We start from the raw sequence: 14,517 nt of genomic DNA on the forward strand, positions 1-14,517 counted from the left end.
CGAGCACATGGAAGGCTGTGCGGCCCTCCAAAGACATGCCACCCCACACTATTACTGACCCACTGCCAAACCGGTCATGATGAAGGATGTTGCAGGCAGCAGATCGCTCTTCACGGCGTGTCCAGACTCTGACACTTCTGTCACATGTGCTCAGTGTGAACCTGCTTTCATCTGTGAAGAGCACAGGGCGCCAATGGTGAATTTGCCAATCCTGGTGTTCTGTGGCAAATGCCAAACATCCTGCACAGTGTTGGGCTTTGAGCACAACCCCCATCTGTGGACGTCGGGCACTCAGACAATCCTCATGGCGTCGGTTTCTAACCGTTTGTGCAGACACATGCACATTTTTGGCCTGCTGGAGGTCATTTTGCAAGGCTCTGGCAGTGCTCCTCCGGTTCCTCCTTGCACGAAGGCTGAGGTAGCGGTCCTGCTGCTGGGTTGTTGCCCTCCATGTCTCCTGGTGTGCTGGCTTGTCTCCTGGTAGCGCCTCCAGCCTCTGGACACTACGCTGACAGACACAGCAAACTTTCTTGCCACAGCTCGCATTGATGTGCCATCCTGGATGAGCTGCACTACCTGAGCCACTTGTGTGGGTTGTACAGTCCGTCTCATGCTACCACGAGTGTGAAAGCACAACCAACATTCAAAAGTGACCAAAACATCAGCCAGAAAGCATTGGTACTGAGATGTGGTCTGTGGTCCCCACCTGCAGAACCACTCCTTTATTGAGGGTGTTTTGATAATTGGCAATAATTTCCATCTGTTGTCTATTCCATTTGCACAACAGCATGTGACATTGATTGTCAATCAGTGTTGCTTCCTAAGTGGACAGTTTGATTTCACAGAAGTTTGAGCTACTTGGAGTTATATTCCGTTGTTTAAGTGTTCCCTTTATTTTTTTGAGCAGTGTATTTTAGGAGTTAGTCGGTCCATTTTATACCGACTCCAACTCCCAACAAAATGGGCTCCGACTCCACAGCCCTGGTGATGATATATATAGTTTCGGCATTTTCCCTGGGCGTGTAGACTTTTTGATGATGCATACAGTTTCGGCATTCCTTCCTCCCAGCGCTCAGAAGGCCAGGCTGCATCGTGGAGGACTCTGTCCGCTACTCTTTGCTGCTCTAGTAATGATTAGTCTCAGCCTCCATTCTCCACAGACTTCTCTGGTCAAAGGTGGAGAGGAAAATTGATGATTTGAGGATTGTGTGTAAATGTGTAACCTTTACAGGAGACTTGTGTAGAAATTTAAAGGTGTATTCCAATTGTATAAAATGCTGGCATATCACGGAGTTTTGCAATGCCTTTAAGTGGAAATTGTCCTGTGACTTTTGTGGCCTGAACTACTGGCTGTGCAATTGTATACAAGTACATATATTGAAAATCTATATAAGCCTCAGGTGACTCGTGAGGCAGAACCCCAGCTGCTTTGATTGACAGTTCTCACCCAATGTGTAGCCACAACGCAGCCAGTGAATGGATCTCCCACCCTCGACTCAGGCAGCATGAATAGGAGAATTGAGGTCTGATGAGCTGTGTGAGCACCGCAGCCCTCCGTTCTCTGCACTGGTGATGGCATATTCTAGTGTCATGTCATTGTACACGGCTCGTACATAGTTTGGCCTCTTCTGTAGTAACATATGGATGTGAAACCCAACCTATAAAGAAACAAGACAGAAGAACAATCGATGCCTTCAAAATGTGGTGCTGGAGAAGAATGTTATCAATACCATGGATGGCAAGAAGGGCAAATCAAACCAGGCATGTCACTTTAAGCAAGGATCACCAAGCTACGACTGGCCTACTGTGGACACATCATACAAAGAGAGCAATCACTGGAGGATGACATCATGGTCGGAAGAATAGAAGAAATAAGGCGAAGAGGAAGACCAGCAACCCAATGGCTTTATGCTATTAAGATAATGGTGGACCTGTCTAGGCTTGCACAAGATGGATCGTCCTACAGAGTGTTCATCTATCAAGTAGCCATGGCTGAGGATGAGCCGAAGGCTGTTAAATAAATACGGGATAAATGATCATTTCCTGCTGGATCAGTAATTAAAGTGCCTATAAAAAGGCTCCACCTCCTTGTCCTGATCCACATTAGTAACTGCTTATTAATGAACAAATATGAAGTCGGGACTCTGGACGTCGGAACGCCGCACACGACGCTGGACATTGGGACGCTGGATGGCGCACACGATGCTGGACGTCGGGACGCTGGACATCGGGACGACGCTGGACACCGCACTCGATGCTGGATGTCGGGACGTTGCACACGATGCTGGACGTCGAGACGCCGCACACGATGCTGGACTTCGAGACGCTGCACACGATGCTGGACGTCAGGGATGCCGCACACGATGCTGGACGTCAGGGACGCTGGATGTCGAGACGCCGCACACGATGCTGGACGTCAGGGACGCCGCACAGGACGCTGGACGTCGAGACGCCGCACATGATGCTAGACGTCAGGGACGCCGCACAGGACACTGGACGTCGAGACGCCGTACACGATGCTGGACGTCGAGTCGCCGCACACGATGCTGGACGTCGGGACGCCGCACACGATGCTGGACACCGCACAGGACTCTGGACGTCGGGACACCGCACACGACGCTGGACGTCGGGAAGCCACACAGGACGCTGGACGTCGGGACGCCGCACACGATGCTGGACGTCGGGACGCCACACACGACGCTGGACTTCGGGACGCCGCACAGGACGCTGGACGTTGGGACACCGCACAGGGCGCTGGATGTCAGTCAATTTTATGTCTGTCAGTGCTGTCAGCATTTTGTAATCCCTCCTTAGTGAAAGCTGCACAGGACAGGCTGCCATTACCTCTCACGCAGGAGGAGCTTATTGTGCTCTCCCTGTAGAGGGAGACATAAGTGGGACCCTTCTCCAGACGGCAGTGTGGGAGAGGGGCAGTATATCATAGGTGACGGTGTATGAGACGAGGCTAGCTGATAGAAAAGTTTGTAATTGACACAGCTAAAAGCTGCCAGTCATAATCCCACAAACTGAGCTATAACCTGTGGTGGGGGCATGTTTTGTTTTGTTTTTTTTTTGCTGTATTCTTGCCTGCTTTTCATTGGTCAACATCATACAGGGAGAATAAACTATCTGGCAACTTTAAATTCACGTAAGCGATGAGTCCCAAATACTTTAATTGCTAAAATCTCTGAAATGTGGGGGGAAAAAAAAGATTCATTATGGGAATCATGGCAGCTCTGGTTCTGCTGAAATGTTATTGTTATTTTTTCCTTTTGGTCCAGCAAACGTTAATGTCAGTCTCTTGCTGGCTGTTCTTTTAGGTTGGTCAGCTAATGTTGGTTGGTAACCACTCCCGCCTTCCTTTAAATAGTCACATGACCCATCAGCTGATCGACAGTAATAGTTTTTCTATTCTGACCAGCTAGGGGTTTGGAGCTCTCCTGTGTCGGTGGTCTTGTTGCTGTGAGAGTTCAGATTCCTGGTGCCGTTTTCTATTCTGATATGCAGCTTAGCAGCAGAGTTTGAACTGAGTATTTCTTCTCACAAGACAAAAAAGTCTGTCTTGGGTTTGTCTCTTTCCCATCTGCAGTGGTGAGGCTAGCATCCTTGCCGGCCAGTGCACTAACCAGGGTACATTGAGGTGACAATCGGGGACTAGGCAGGTGACTGCAGCGGAGGGGAAGAACCCACATAGGGCGTTGGGGAAGGTTAGTGAAAGGCACAGGTTAGTGTCAGAAGGTGTCCCTTCCCTCGCTTCCTATTGTTAGGGCCTTCCTATCCCTTTTCCTTCCCGTTGTATTTGCATGAAGTGTCACGCACCAAACTTACCCGTGTCCGAGCATACAGTATCACATTTATTCCACTGTGCAGCTACAATTGATTGAACTTGACACATAATCGGGCTGTTCTCACTACTAGTCCAGTTACTAGGGAACTCAGTGATAGTATAGTATATAAACATCCGATTCCAACACATAGAATATATGTATATACCCCAGTACGGGCACTGCCAGCTCCGCAGTAACAAATGGATCAAGTAGCTGCCACCACCAATCATTTGTGAAGGCCAATTGGACACCTGTTACAGGTAGCGTATGTACTCAGGGGTACAGTTTATAGAGCAAGAGGAAGAGATCTATTAAATATTATATATTTAATCTGAAAAGTAGGCAGTGTTTATAAAAATATACAAGATGATACAAAATGGACAAAACAATACAGTAACACCTTACCCCCCCCCCCCTCCTACCAACAGGTAAGTTAGTTATTTGATGGATTGCAGACTGACTGACAGATTTATGACTGATGGGGATAACTATCAACCTTGGCCTCACGGGGACCAGAAAGGCAAGCAAACTACCTTGAGCTCCTTTGTTCTCCTGTCCAAATTATGAATACAGAGTTTTCATGAGCTGCATAGATATGACAGATGAGAGACATATCTTCTACGGCGTGATAAATGTAACGCATTGTCTTACATCACTGTGTGGTTGCGGCAGCACCTCCAATTTTATATCGGTCAGATGGATGACAATATCCACGCCATGTTACCTACCTACAGAAACACAAAATCGTGATATGAAATATGGCATTAATATCTCCCGCCTGGGACCGCCAGGGGTGAAAATATCATAACAGTAGGGGATTCCATCATTTTTAAAGACCCAGCCACATCCCATGACCAGCCCTGTTATAAGCCACTGGAGGGGAGGTATGTGGGGGTAACTTGTGAACGAACTATGATCAGTGTCAGTTCTGAGGGGATACAGTTTGCTGTACTTCTGTAACTTTACTCCTCCAAAAGCAAACACGTCCCCATCATAGACGTCAGAGCCAATCCTGCAACATCAGGTTTAGAGATTTCTTCTGTTCTTTTTTTTTTATTGTATGAACTTGCATGTATTCAAGCCAAAAACGAGTCATGTGGAGGTCAAAGAGTGCGAGTCTTGTTTCAGTTTGATCCATCACGAAACTACTAGACAATTCTAGCTATGATATACACCAGTGGGGACATTAGCGGAGGTATATAGGGATACCCAGAGCACAGAGGACGGTAGAGAAGGTCCGTAGGCGCACAAACAACAAGTGTATTATAAAATTGTATACCGGCGAACATTGGGGATGTGACGGATCCCTGCACAGATCTCTTATTGATCAGAGACGTCGATCTCACTTTATTGCCAGAAGGGACAATCCTCTACTAGAAGATCACTTTTTACCTTGGATTATTTTGCTGTACGTCTCTGGTACTTATTCTTCTTCTCACAGAATCGCACCGTTTCCCGTTTTGAGGTGACTAAGGGATGATGTATGATGCGGCCGTGTGACATTGATGCGTGATAAGTAGTGTTGAGCGATACCTTCCGATATCGGAAAGTATCGGTATCGGAAAGTATCGGCCGATACCGTCAAAGTATCGGATCTAATCCGATACCGATACCCGATCCCAATGCAAGTCAATGGGACGAAAATATCGGAATTAAAATAAACCCTTTCTTAACTTGTAGGTTCATTCTACATGAAGGAAAACAACTAAGAATAATGTAGGCTGTATTGGGGGACGTGGCGGAGACATTAAAGGCACAGAGGTTTAGCCCAATCTAATAGAATAGCAGGGTTTTGTTTTGTTTTTTATGACGTTCGGCGTTAAAAAGATTTTGACTATGTTAATTTTTTTTTTATTTTGTCAGATATTCACTACTTCCACGCCCTTCACCTTCTTTTTTACTTCTCCCACACTTTCTTCTTCATTATCCTCATCATCAGCTTCTTTGACATCAACTTCTTCACCTTATTCATCATCTTCTTCATCTTCTACCTATTATTTTTTTGGTTACATTGTTCATATTCTTTTTATTTTACTATTATCTTCATCATATTCTACTTCTTCATCATATTCTTATTTGTGACAGGCATTCCCGTAGTTGTTATCTATAAAAGTTTGAAGATTACACCTTCCGTTCTGCCTGTCACAAAACAGTTACATTTGTCCGCGTTCAGTTTGGCCTGCAGCATCAGGCTTTATCCAGGGGCACCACGAGGAGGAACGGACTCACCCCCATACACTGCTTAGTCTTCTTCTGCTTATAATTTAGATATTATCTTTTGCTCTGATATTTAGTCTTATGCTTAATGTTCTTCTGCTCTTTGTTCTGCAGCCTCTTGTTCTTCTGCTTCTCGGTCTTCCAGGTCGTCGTCGTCTCCAGGGTCGTCGTCTCCGGGGTCGTCGTCATCGGGGTGGTCTTCAGGGTCGTCGTCTCCGGGGTCGTCGTCATCGGGGTGGTCTTCAGGGTCATCGTCTCCAGGGTCGTCGTCATCACGGTGGTTGTCGTCTCTGGTGTCGTCGTCATCTTAGGGGTGGTCTTCCGGGTCATCGTGTTTAGTCTCTTGAACTTGGAAATGTAGCAGAAAGTACAAGAAGGCTGAGAAAATGCCGAGAACCAGCTGATGGAACTGGAACTCGGATGGCTACCCGAAGGTCCAAGAGCCAATGGAACTACCGAGGACCAGCTGACGTTACTGGAACCCGGTTACTAAGCAGGAGGTACCCGTGCCTGAAAGCACTACCAAGGACCACCTGACGTTGGTGGAACTCGGATACCCAGAGGGAGGCACCTAAGCCAAAGGCTCTGCCCGGAACCAGCTGACGGTACTGGAACCAGGATGGGGAGCAGAAGGTACAAGAGCAAAAGACACTGCCGAGAACCAGCTGACGGTACTGGAACCCGGATGGGTAGCCGAAGGTCCAAGAGCCAATGGAACTACCGAGGACCAGCTGACGTTACTGGAACCCGGTTACTAAGCAGGAGGTACCCGTGCTGAAAGCACTACCAAGGACCACCTGACGTTGGTGGAACTCGGATACCCAGAAGGAGGCACCTAAGCCAAAGGCTCTGCCCGGAACCAGCTGACGGTGCTGGAACCAGGATGGGGACCTATTCAAGCTTGTCTTCCTAGAGCCCCAACTAGCAGTGTTGGAGCAAAGGGTCAGCAGGAGGAGGAGAGGGAGCAGAGTGTAGGCCGAAGCCTGCACTGGCGGCAGCTTTGGGTCTGTTGTGCCTGCGTGGCTGTTGCAGGACACGTTGCCGGCTACACAGCAGGGGAACAGCTGGCGGTGCTGAACCCCACTGACACATTGGCTGGTGTTTTTCTCTGTGCAGCTAGCAGTACCGGGCCCCAACTGGCGGTGTTGGAGCCCGGGCTCTGCAGGGGGAGCAGAGTGTAGGCCGAAGCCTACTTGAACCAATTTCAAAGGTAACCTTTAACCCCCCCACAGGGGTTACAAAGTAGAAGAGCCACAGCTTATGCAGCAGTAGTGCTGCACAAGTCAAAGGTTGCTCTTTTAATGTTTCTCCTTGCACACGCTGAATGAAACACGTATAACATTTAGCCCTTTATACAGTCAAACTGTGTTGGAGGCGCGAGTTCCCTTTGTAATGAGACGCAGCACAGATGTCAAGAATCCCACCTTGGTGCTGGGTGCAGCCTCCTGAGCGTTGTTATTTGCTGTACAGGAGTCTGCGCTGTCGTGTTATCCCCTGGCCTAGCGCTGTTAGCGCTGCCCATCTTCTGACATCATTTAATGTCGGCCGGTGCGGTTCGCGATGACCATGAATCCCAGCCCCGCAGTGTCTTAACATTGTTAAAACACTGCGGGGCTGGGATTCATGGCCTGGCGCAGCACATATGTTCGCCTCTCACACTCGGGTCCTTACACCCGCTTCAGACTGTGCGGCGTCAGCTGATCCCTTATCGCATGCCACGGCCATGAAGCCGCACAGTCTGAAGAAGGCGGAAGGAGATGAGGGACAAGCGAACTGATGCACTGCTCATGCCCATCAATCACACCCTCGCAGTCCCAATAAATAAGACACCGAGGGGCGTTGTGTGTGTCAGGGCGGCCGCAGAGGCGCAGGCAGCCAAACAATGATGCCAGAAGACGGGCAGCGCTACCAAGGGGGTTGCAGCGTGTCATTACAAAGGAAAGTCACACCTCCGGGACGGTTAAATGGTCACACAGAGTACACATTTTAGACGTGTTTTCAGTTCCACATGTGCGAGGAGAATATGTTTATGAGCCACCTTGCACACATGCAGCATTACCGCTGTGCAAGGTGGCTGTAAAACATACAAACGCCTGGGGGAGGGGGGACAGGTTCCCTTCAATTTCAGTTCTTGTGTCTGCGTGGCTTTTGCAGGACACGATGCCGGCTGCACAGCAGGGGAACAGCTGGCGGTGCTGAACCCCACTGACACATTGGCTGGTGTTTTTCTCTGTGCAGCTAGCAGTACCGGGCCCCAACTGGCGGTGTTAGAGCCCAGGGTCAGCAGGAGGAGGAGAGGGAGCAGAGTGTAGGCCGAAGCCTGCACTGGCGGCAGCTTTGGGTCTGTTGTGTCTGCGTGGCAGTTGCAGGACACGTTGCCGGCTGCACAGCAGGGGAACAGCTGGCGGTGCTGAACCCCACTGACACATTGGCTGGTGTTTTTCTCTGTGCAGCTAGCAGTACCGGGCCCCAACTGGCGGTGTTGGAGCCCGGGCTCTGCAGGGGGAGCAGAGTGTAGGCCGAAGCCTAATTGAACCAATTTCAAAGGTAACCTTTAACCCCCCCACAGGGGTTACAAAGTAGAAGAGCCACAGCTTATGCAGCAGTAGTGCTGCACAAGTCAAAGGTTGCTCTTTTAATGTTTCTCCTTGCACACGCTGAATGAAACACGTATAACATTTAGCCCTTTATACAGTCAAACTGTGTTGGAGGCGCGAGTTCCCTTCGTAATGAGACGCAGCACAGATGTCAAGAATCCCACCTTGGTGCTGGGTGCAGCCTCCTGAGCGTTGTTATTTGCTGTACAGGAGTCTGCGCTGTCGTGTTATCCCCTGGCCTAGCGCTGTTAGCGCTGCCCATCTTCTGGCATCATTTAATGTCGGCCGGTGCGGTTCGCGATGACCATGAATCCCAGCCCCGCAGTGTCTTTACATAGTTAAAACACTGCAGGGCTGGGATTCATGGCCTGGCGCAGTACATATGTTGGCCTCTCACACTCGGGTCCTTACACCCGCTTCAGACTGTGCGGCGTCAGCTGATCCCTTATCGCATGCCGCAACCATGAAGCCGCACAGTCTGAGGAAGGCGGAAGGAGATGAGGGACAGGCGAACATATGCACTGCTCATGCCCATCAATCACACCCTCGCAGTCCCAATAAATAAGACACCGAGGGGCGTTGTGTGGGGCAAGGCGGCCGCAGAGGCGCAGGCAGCCAAACAATGATGCCAGAAGACGGGCAGCGCTACCAAGGAGCTTGTTGCATGTCAATACAAAGGAAAATCACACCTGAGGGACGTTTTAATGGTCGCAGAGGACTCATTTTAGATGTGTTCAGTTCAACCTGGGCAAGGAGAATAAGTTTCTGAGCCACCTTGCACACATGCAGCATTACTGTCGTACAAGGTGGCTGTAAAACGTAGAAACGCCTGGGGGAGGGGGGACAGGTTTCCTTCAATTTCAGTTCTTGTGTCTGCGTGGCTTTTGCAGGACACGATGCCGGCTACACAGCAGGGGAACAGCTGGCGGTGCTGAACCCCACTGACACATTGGCTGGTGTTTGGCTCTGTGCAGCCAGCACATCTGGGCCCCAACTGGCGGTGTTAGAGCCCAGGGTCAGCAGGAGGAGGAGAGGGATTACAGTGTAGGCCGAAGCCTGCACTGGAGCAAGTTGAAAGGGAAACTTTACCCCCCCCCCCAGCGTTTGTAGCTGAAAGAGCCATCGTGTACAGCACTAATGCTGGAAAAGGTAAGCTTAGCTCTTTTAATTATGGTCCTTGCACATGCTGAACCTAACACTTATGAAAAGTGTCCCCTCCTACCGTGATACCGTCCGGTTGGTGTAACTGTCCTTTGTGATGTGACGCAGCACAGCCGTCATTCTTACCCCCTTGGCGCCGTGCGCCGCCTCCTCAGCGTTGTTTGAATCAGTCCCGGAGCCTGCGCTGTTAGGTTAGCCCTTGGCCATGCACACATTTTGCGCTGCCCGTCTTCTGACATCATTTGGTGTCAGGCTGGCTGCGCCTGTGCGGCCGCGCTGGCCGAGAGCCCGCCTCGCAGTGTCGTCTAATGTAATCCCACCGCGAGCCTGGGATCCGTGGCCATGCGCAGTGCATATCCTCGCCTCTCACTCCCCTCCCTACGGCTTCTTAAGACTGTGCGGTGTCACGGCCGTGGCATGCTATTAGGGACCAGCTGACACCGCACAGTCTGAAAAAGCCGTAGGGAGATGAGTGAGAGGTGGAGGTTCAGATATGCACTGCGCATGTCCATGGATCTCAGGCCCCCAGTGGGATTAAATCAGAAGACACTACGAGGCGGGATCTCGTCCAGCGCGGCCGCACAGGCTCAGCCAGCCTGACACCAAATGATGTCAGAAGACGGGCAGCGCAAAATGTGTGCATGGCCACGGTAGGATTGGACACATTTCATAAGTGTTAGGTTCAGCATGTGCAAGGAGCACCACGAAAAGAGGCACTTTTTCCCTTTGCATCATTACTGCTGCACAAGGTGGCTCCTTCAGTAACAAACGCCTGGGGGGGGGGGGGGACAGGTTCCCTTAAATTTAACTTGTTGTGCCTGCGTGGCGGTCGCAGTACACGTTGCCGGCTACACAGCAGGGGAACAGCTGGCGGTGCTGAACCCCACTAACACATTGGCGAGGTGTTTGGCTCTGTGCGGACAGCACTTCTGGACAACAACTAGCGGTGTTGGAGCCCAGGGACAGGTGGAGGAGGAGGAGGTAGGAGGAGGTAGGAGGGATTGCCACACACACAGCAGGGGAACAGCTGACGTTACTGAACCCCAATAACAGAGGAGGGACTGTTGGGACTGTGCGGACAGCACTTCTGGACGGCAACTAGCGGTGTTGGAGCCCAGGGACAGGTGGAGGAGGAGGTGGAGGATGTAGGAGGGATTGCCACACACACAGCAGGGGAACAGCTGACGTTACTGAACCCCAATAACAGAGGAGGGACTGTTGGGACTGTGCGGACAGCACTTCTGGACAACAACTAGCGGTGTTGGAGCCCAGGGACAGGTGGAGGAGGAGGAGGTGGAGGAGGTAGGAGGAGGTAGGAGGGATTGCCACACACACAGCAGGGGAACAGCTGACGTTACTGAACCCCAATAACAGAGGAGGGACTGTTGGGACTGTGCGGACAGCACTTCTGGACGGCAACTAGCGGTGTTGGAGCCCAGGGACAGGTGGAGGAGGAGGAGGTGGAGGAGGTAGGAGGGATTGCCACACACACAGCAGGGGAACAGCTGACGTTACTGAACCCCAATAACAGAGGAGGGACTGTTGGGACTGTGCGGACAGCACTTCTGGACGGCAACTAGCGGTGTTGGAGCCCAGGGACAGGTGGAGGAGGAGGAGGTGGAGGAGGTAGGAGGAGGTAGGAGGGATTGCCACACACACAGCAGGGGAACAGCTGACGTTACTGAACCCCAATAACAGAGGAGGGACTGTTGGGACTGTGCGGACAGCACTTCTGGACGGCAACTAGCGGTGTTGGAGCCCAGGGACAGGTGGAGGAGGAGGAGGTGGAGGAGGTAGGAGGGATTGCCACACACACAGCAGGGGAACAGCTGACGTTACTGAACCCCAATAACAGAGGAGGGACTGTTGGGACTGTGCGGACAGCACTTCTGGACGGCAACTAGCGGTGTTGGAGCCCAGGGACAGGTGGAGGAGGAGGAGGTGGAGGAGGTAGGAGGAGGTAGGAGGGATTGCCACACACACAGCAGGGGAACAGCTGACGTTACTGAACCCCAATAACAGAGGAGGGACTGTTGGGACTGTGCGGACAGCACTTCTGGACGGCAACTAGCGGTGTTGGAGCCCAGGGACAGGTGGAGGAGGAGGAGGTGGAGGAGGTAGGAGGGATTGCCACACACACAGCAGGGGAACAGCTGACGTTACTGAACCCCAATAACAGAGGAGGGACTGTTGGGACTGTGCGGACAGCACTTCTGGACGGCAACTAGCGGTGTTGGAGCCCAGGGACAGGTGGAGGAGGAGGAGGTGGAGGAGGTAGGAGGGATTGCCACACACACAGCAGGGGAACAGCTGACGTTACTGAACCCCAATAACAGAGGAGGGACTGTTGGGACTGTGCGGACAGCACTTCTGGACGGCAACTAGCGGTGTTGGAGCCCAGGGACAGGTGGAGGAGGAGGAGGTGGAGGAGGTAGGAGGAGGTAGGAGGGATTGCCACACACACAGCAGGGGAACAGCTGACGTTACTGAACCCCAATAACAGAGGAGCGACTGTTGGGACTGTGCGGACAGCACTTCTGGACGGCAACTAGCGGTGTTGGAGCCCAGGGACAGGTGGAAAAGCAGAGGAACACAATGTAGGCCGAAGCCTGATTGGAGAAAGTCGAAAGGGAACCTTTAACCCCCCCAAGGCGTTTGTAGCTGAAACAGCCAGCTTGTGAAGCACAAAAGATGCAAAAGGAAAAGGTGGCTCTTTTCATTATGCTCCTTGCAAACACAGAACTAAACACTTATAAAATGTGTCCCCTGAAACCGTGAGACCGTCCCGGAGGTGGGACTTTCCTTCGTAATATGACGCAGCACAGCCGTCATTCTTACCCCCCCGGCGCCGTGCCCCGGCTCCTCAGCGTTGTTTGATTCCGTCCCGGAGCCTGCGCTGTTATGTTATCCCTTGGCCAGGCACACTTAGCGCTGCCCATCTTCTGACATCATTTGGTGTCAGGCTGGCTGCGCCTGTGCGGACGCGCTGGCCGAGAGCCCGCCTCACAGTGTCGTCTAATGTAATCCCACCGCGGGCCTGGGATCCATGGCCATGCGCAGTGCATATCCTCGCCTCTCACTCCCCTCCCTACGGCTTCTTAAGACTGTGCGGTGTCATGGCCGTGGCATGCTATTAGGGACCAGCTGACACCGAACAGTCTGAAGAAGCCGTAGGGAGATGAGTGAGAGGTGGAGGTTCAGATATGCACTGCGCATGTCCATGGATCCCAGGCCTCCAGTGGGATTAAATCAGAAGACACTGCGAGGCGGGCTCTCGGCCAGCGCGGCCGCACAGGCGCAGCCATCCTGACACCAAATGATGCCAGAAGACGGGCAGCGCTAAGTGTGCCTGGCCACGGGATAACATAACAGCGCAGGCTCCGGGACGGAATCAAACAACGCTGAGGAGCCGGGGCACGGCGCCAAGGGGGGTAGGAATGACGGCTGTGCTGCGTCATATTACGAAGGAAAGTCCCACCTCCGGGACGGTTTTACGGTATCAGTGGACACATTTTATAAGTGTTAAGTTCTGCGTGTGCAAGGAGCTAAACAAAAATAGCTACCTTTTCCTTGTGCAGCATTACTGCTGCACAAGGTGGCTCTTTCAGTAACAAACGCCCTTGGGGGGGGGGACAGATTCCCTTACATTTCAGTTGTTGTGTCAGCGTGGCGGTCGCAGGACACATTGCCGGCTACACAGCTGGGGATCAGCTGACGTTACTGAAACCCAATAACACTGGGTCGTATGTTTTGACTGTGCAGACGACACTTCTGAGCCTCAACTGGCGGTGTTGGAGCCCAGGAATTTAAGTTCAGGTGGTAGAAAGATGAACACAACAGGAGACCTGGATAACGTAGACAGTGACCTAATTATTTAATCAGGAAGAGGAGTGGCAAATTCCTGCGAGATCCAGGCCTTGTTCATTTTCAGGAAAGTAAGCCGGTCAACGTTATCGGAGGATAGTCGCATGCGACGGTCAGTTAGTACACCACCTGCAGCACTAAAGACACGTTCCGATAATACACTGGCCGCAGGGCAAGACAGCACCTCCAATGCATACTGGCTTAGCTCTGGCCATGTATCCAGCTTTGAGACCCAAAACTTGAAAGGTGAAGAGCCGTCTGGGAGTACAGCAAGAGGGCAAGACATGTAGTCTGTCACCATCTGACGGAACCGTTGCCTCCTGCTGACTGGAGCCGTCTGTGATGGTGTAGACTTTTGTGGCGGGCACAGAAAACTGTGCCACAGTTGGGCCATACTGGTCTTGCCTTGGGCAGAGGCACTGCTTCTGCTCCCTCTTTGTGCAGAGCCTCCACCACTGCCTGGACGCACTGAGCTGCTTTGGAATGCACTAGCAGCACTTCTCTCAGTTGGAATGGAGAAGATGATGGAATTCACCAGTGTGTCTTGGTACTCCCGCATTTTTCGCTCCCGGTTCAACGGTGTGATGAGGCTTTCTACGTTGTCCCGGTAGCGAGGATCGAGGAGGGTGAACACCCAATAATCAGACATGTTGAGAATGTGGGCGATGCGGCGGTCGTTTCTCAGGCACTGCAGCATGTAATCCACCATGTGCTGCAGACTGCCAACTGCCCAAGAAACGCTGTCCCCTGCTGGAGGCGTGATCTCTGCCCGCTCGTCATCACCCCACCCTCGCTGTACACACTGAGTACTGGACAATTGTGTAACTCCCTCCTCTGGACGGATGTCTTCC

At 51.8% G+C, this 14,517-nt stretch overlaps 1 protein-coding gene across 2 annotated transcripts in view; it reads left to right on the forward strand.

Annotated features, from left to right (window-relative positions):
* The window catches only part of GBA2 (glucosylceramidase beta 2), a 166,040-nt gene that overhangs the window by 83,420 nt on the left and 68,103 nt on the right, over nucleotides 1-14,517 (forward strand). The window lies entirely within an intron of this gene.

This window comes from Ranitomeya variabilis, chromosome 1 (assembly GCF_051348905.1).
Source record: "Ranitomeya variabilis isolate aRanVar5 chromosome 1, aRanVar5.hap1, whole genome shotgun sequence".
Lineage (NCBI taxonomy): Eukaryota > Metazoa > Chordata > Amphibia > Anura > Dendrobatidae > Ranitomeya > Ranitomeya variabilis.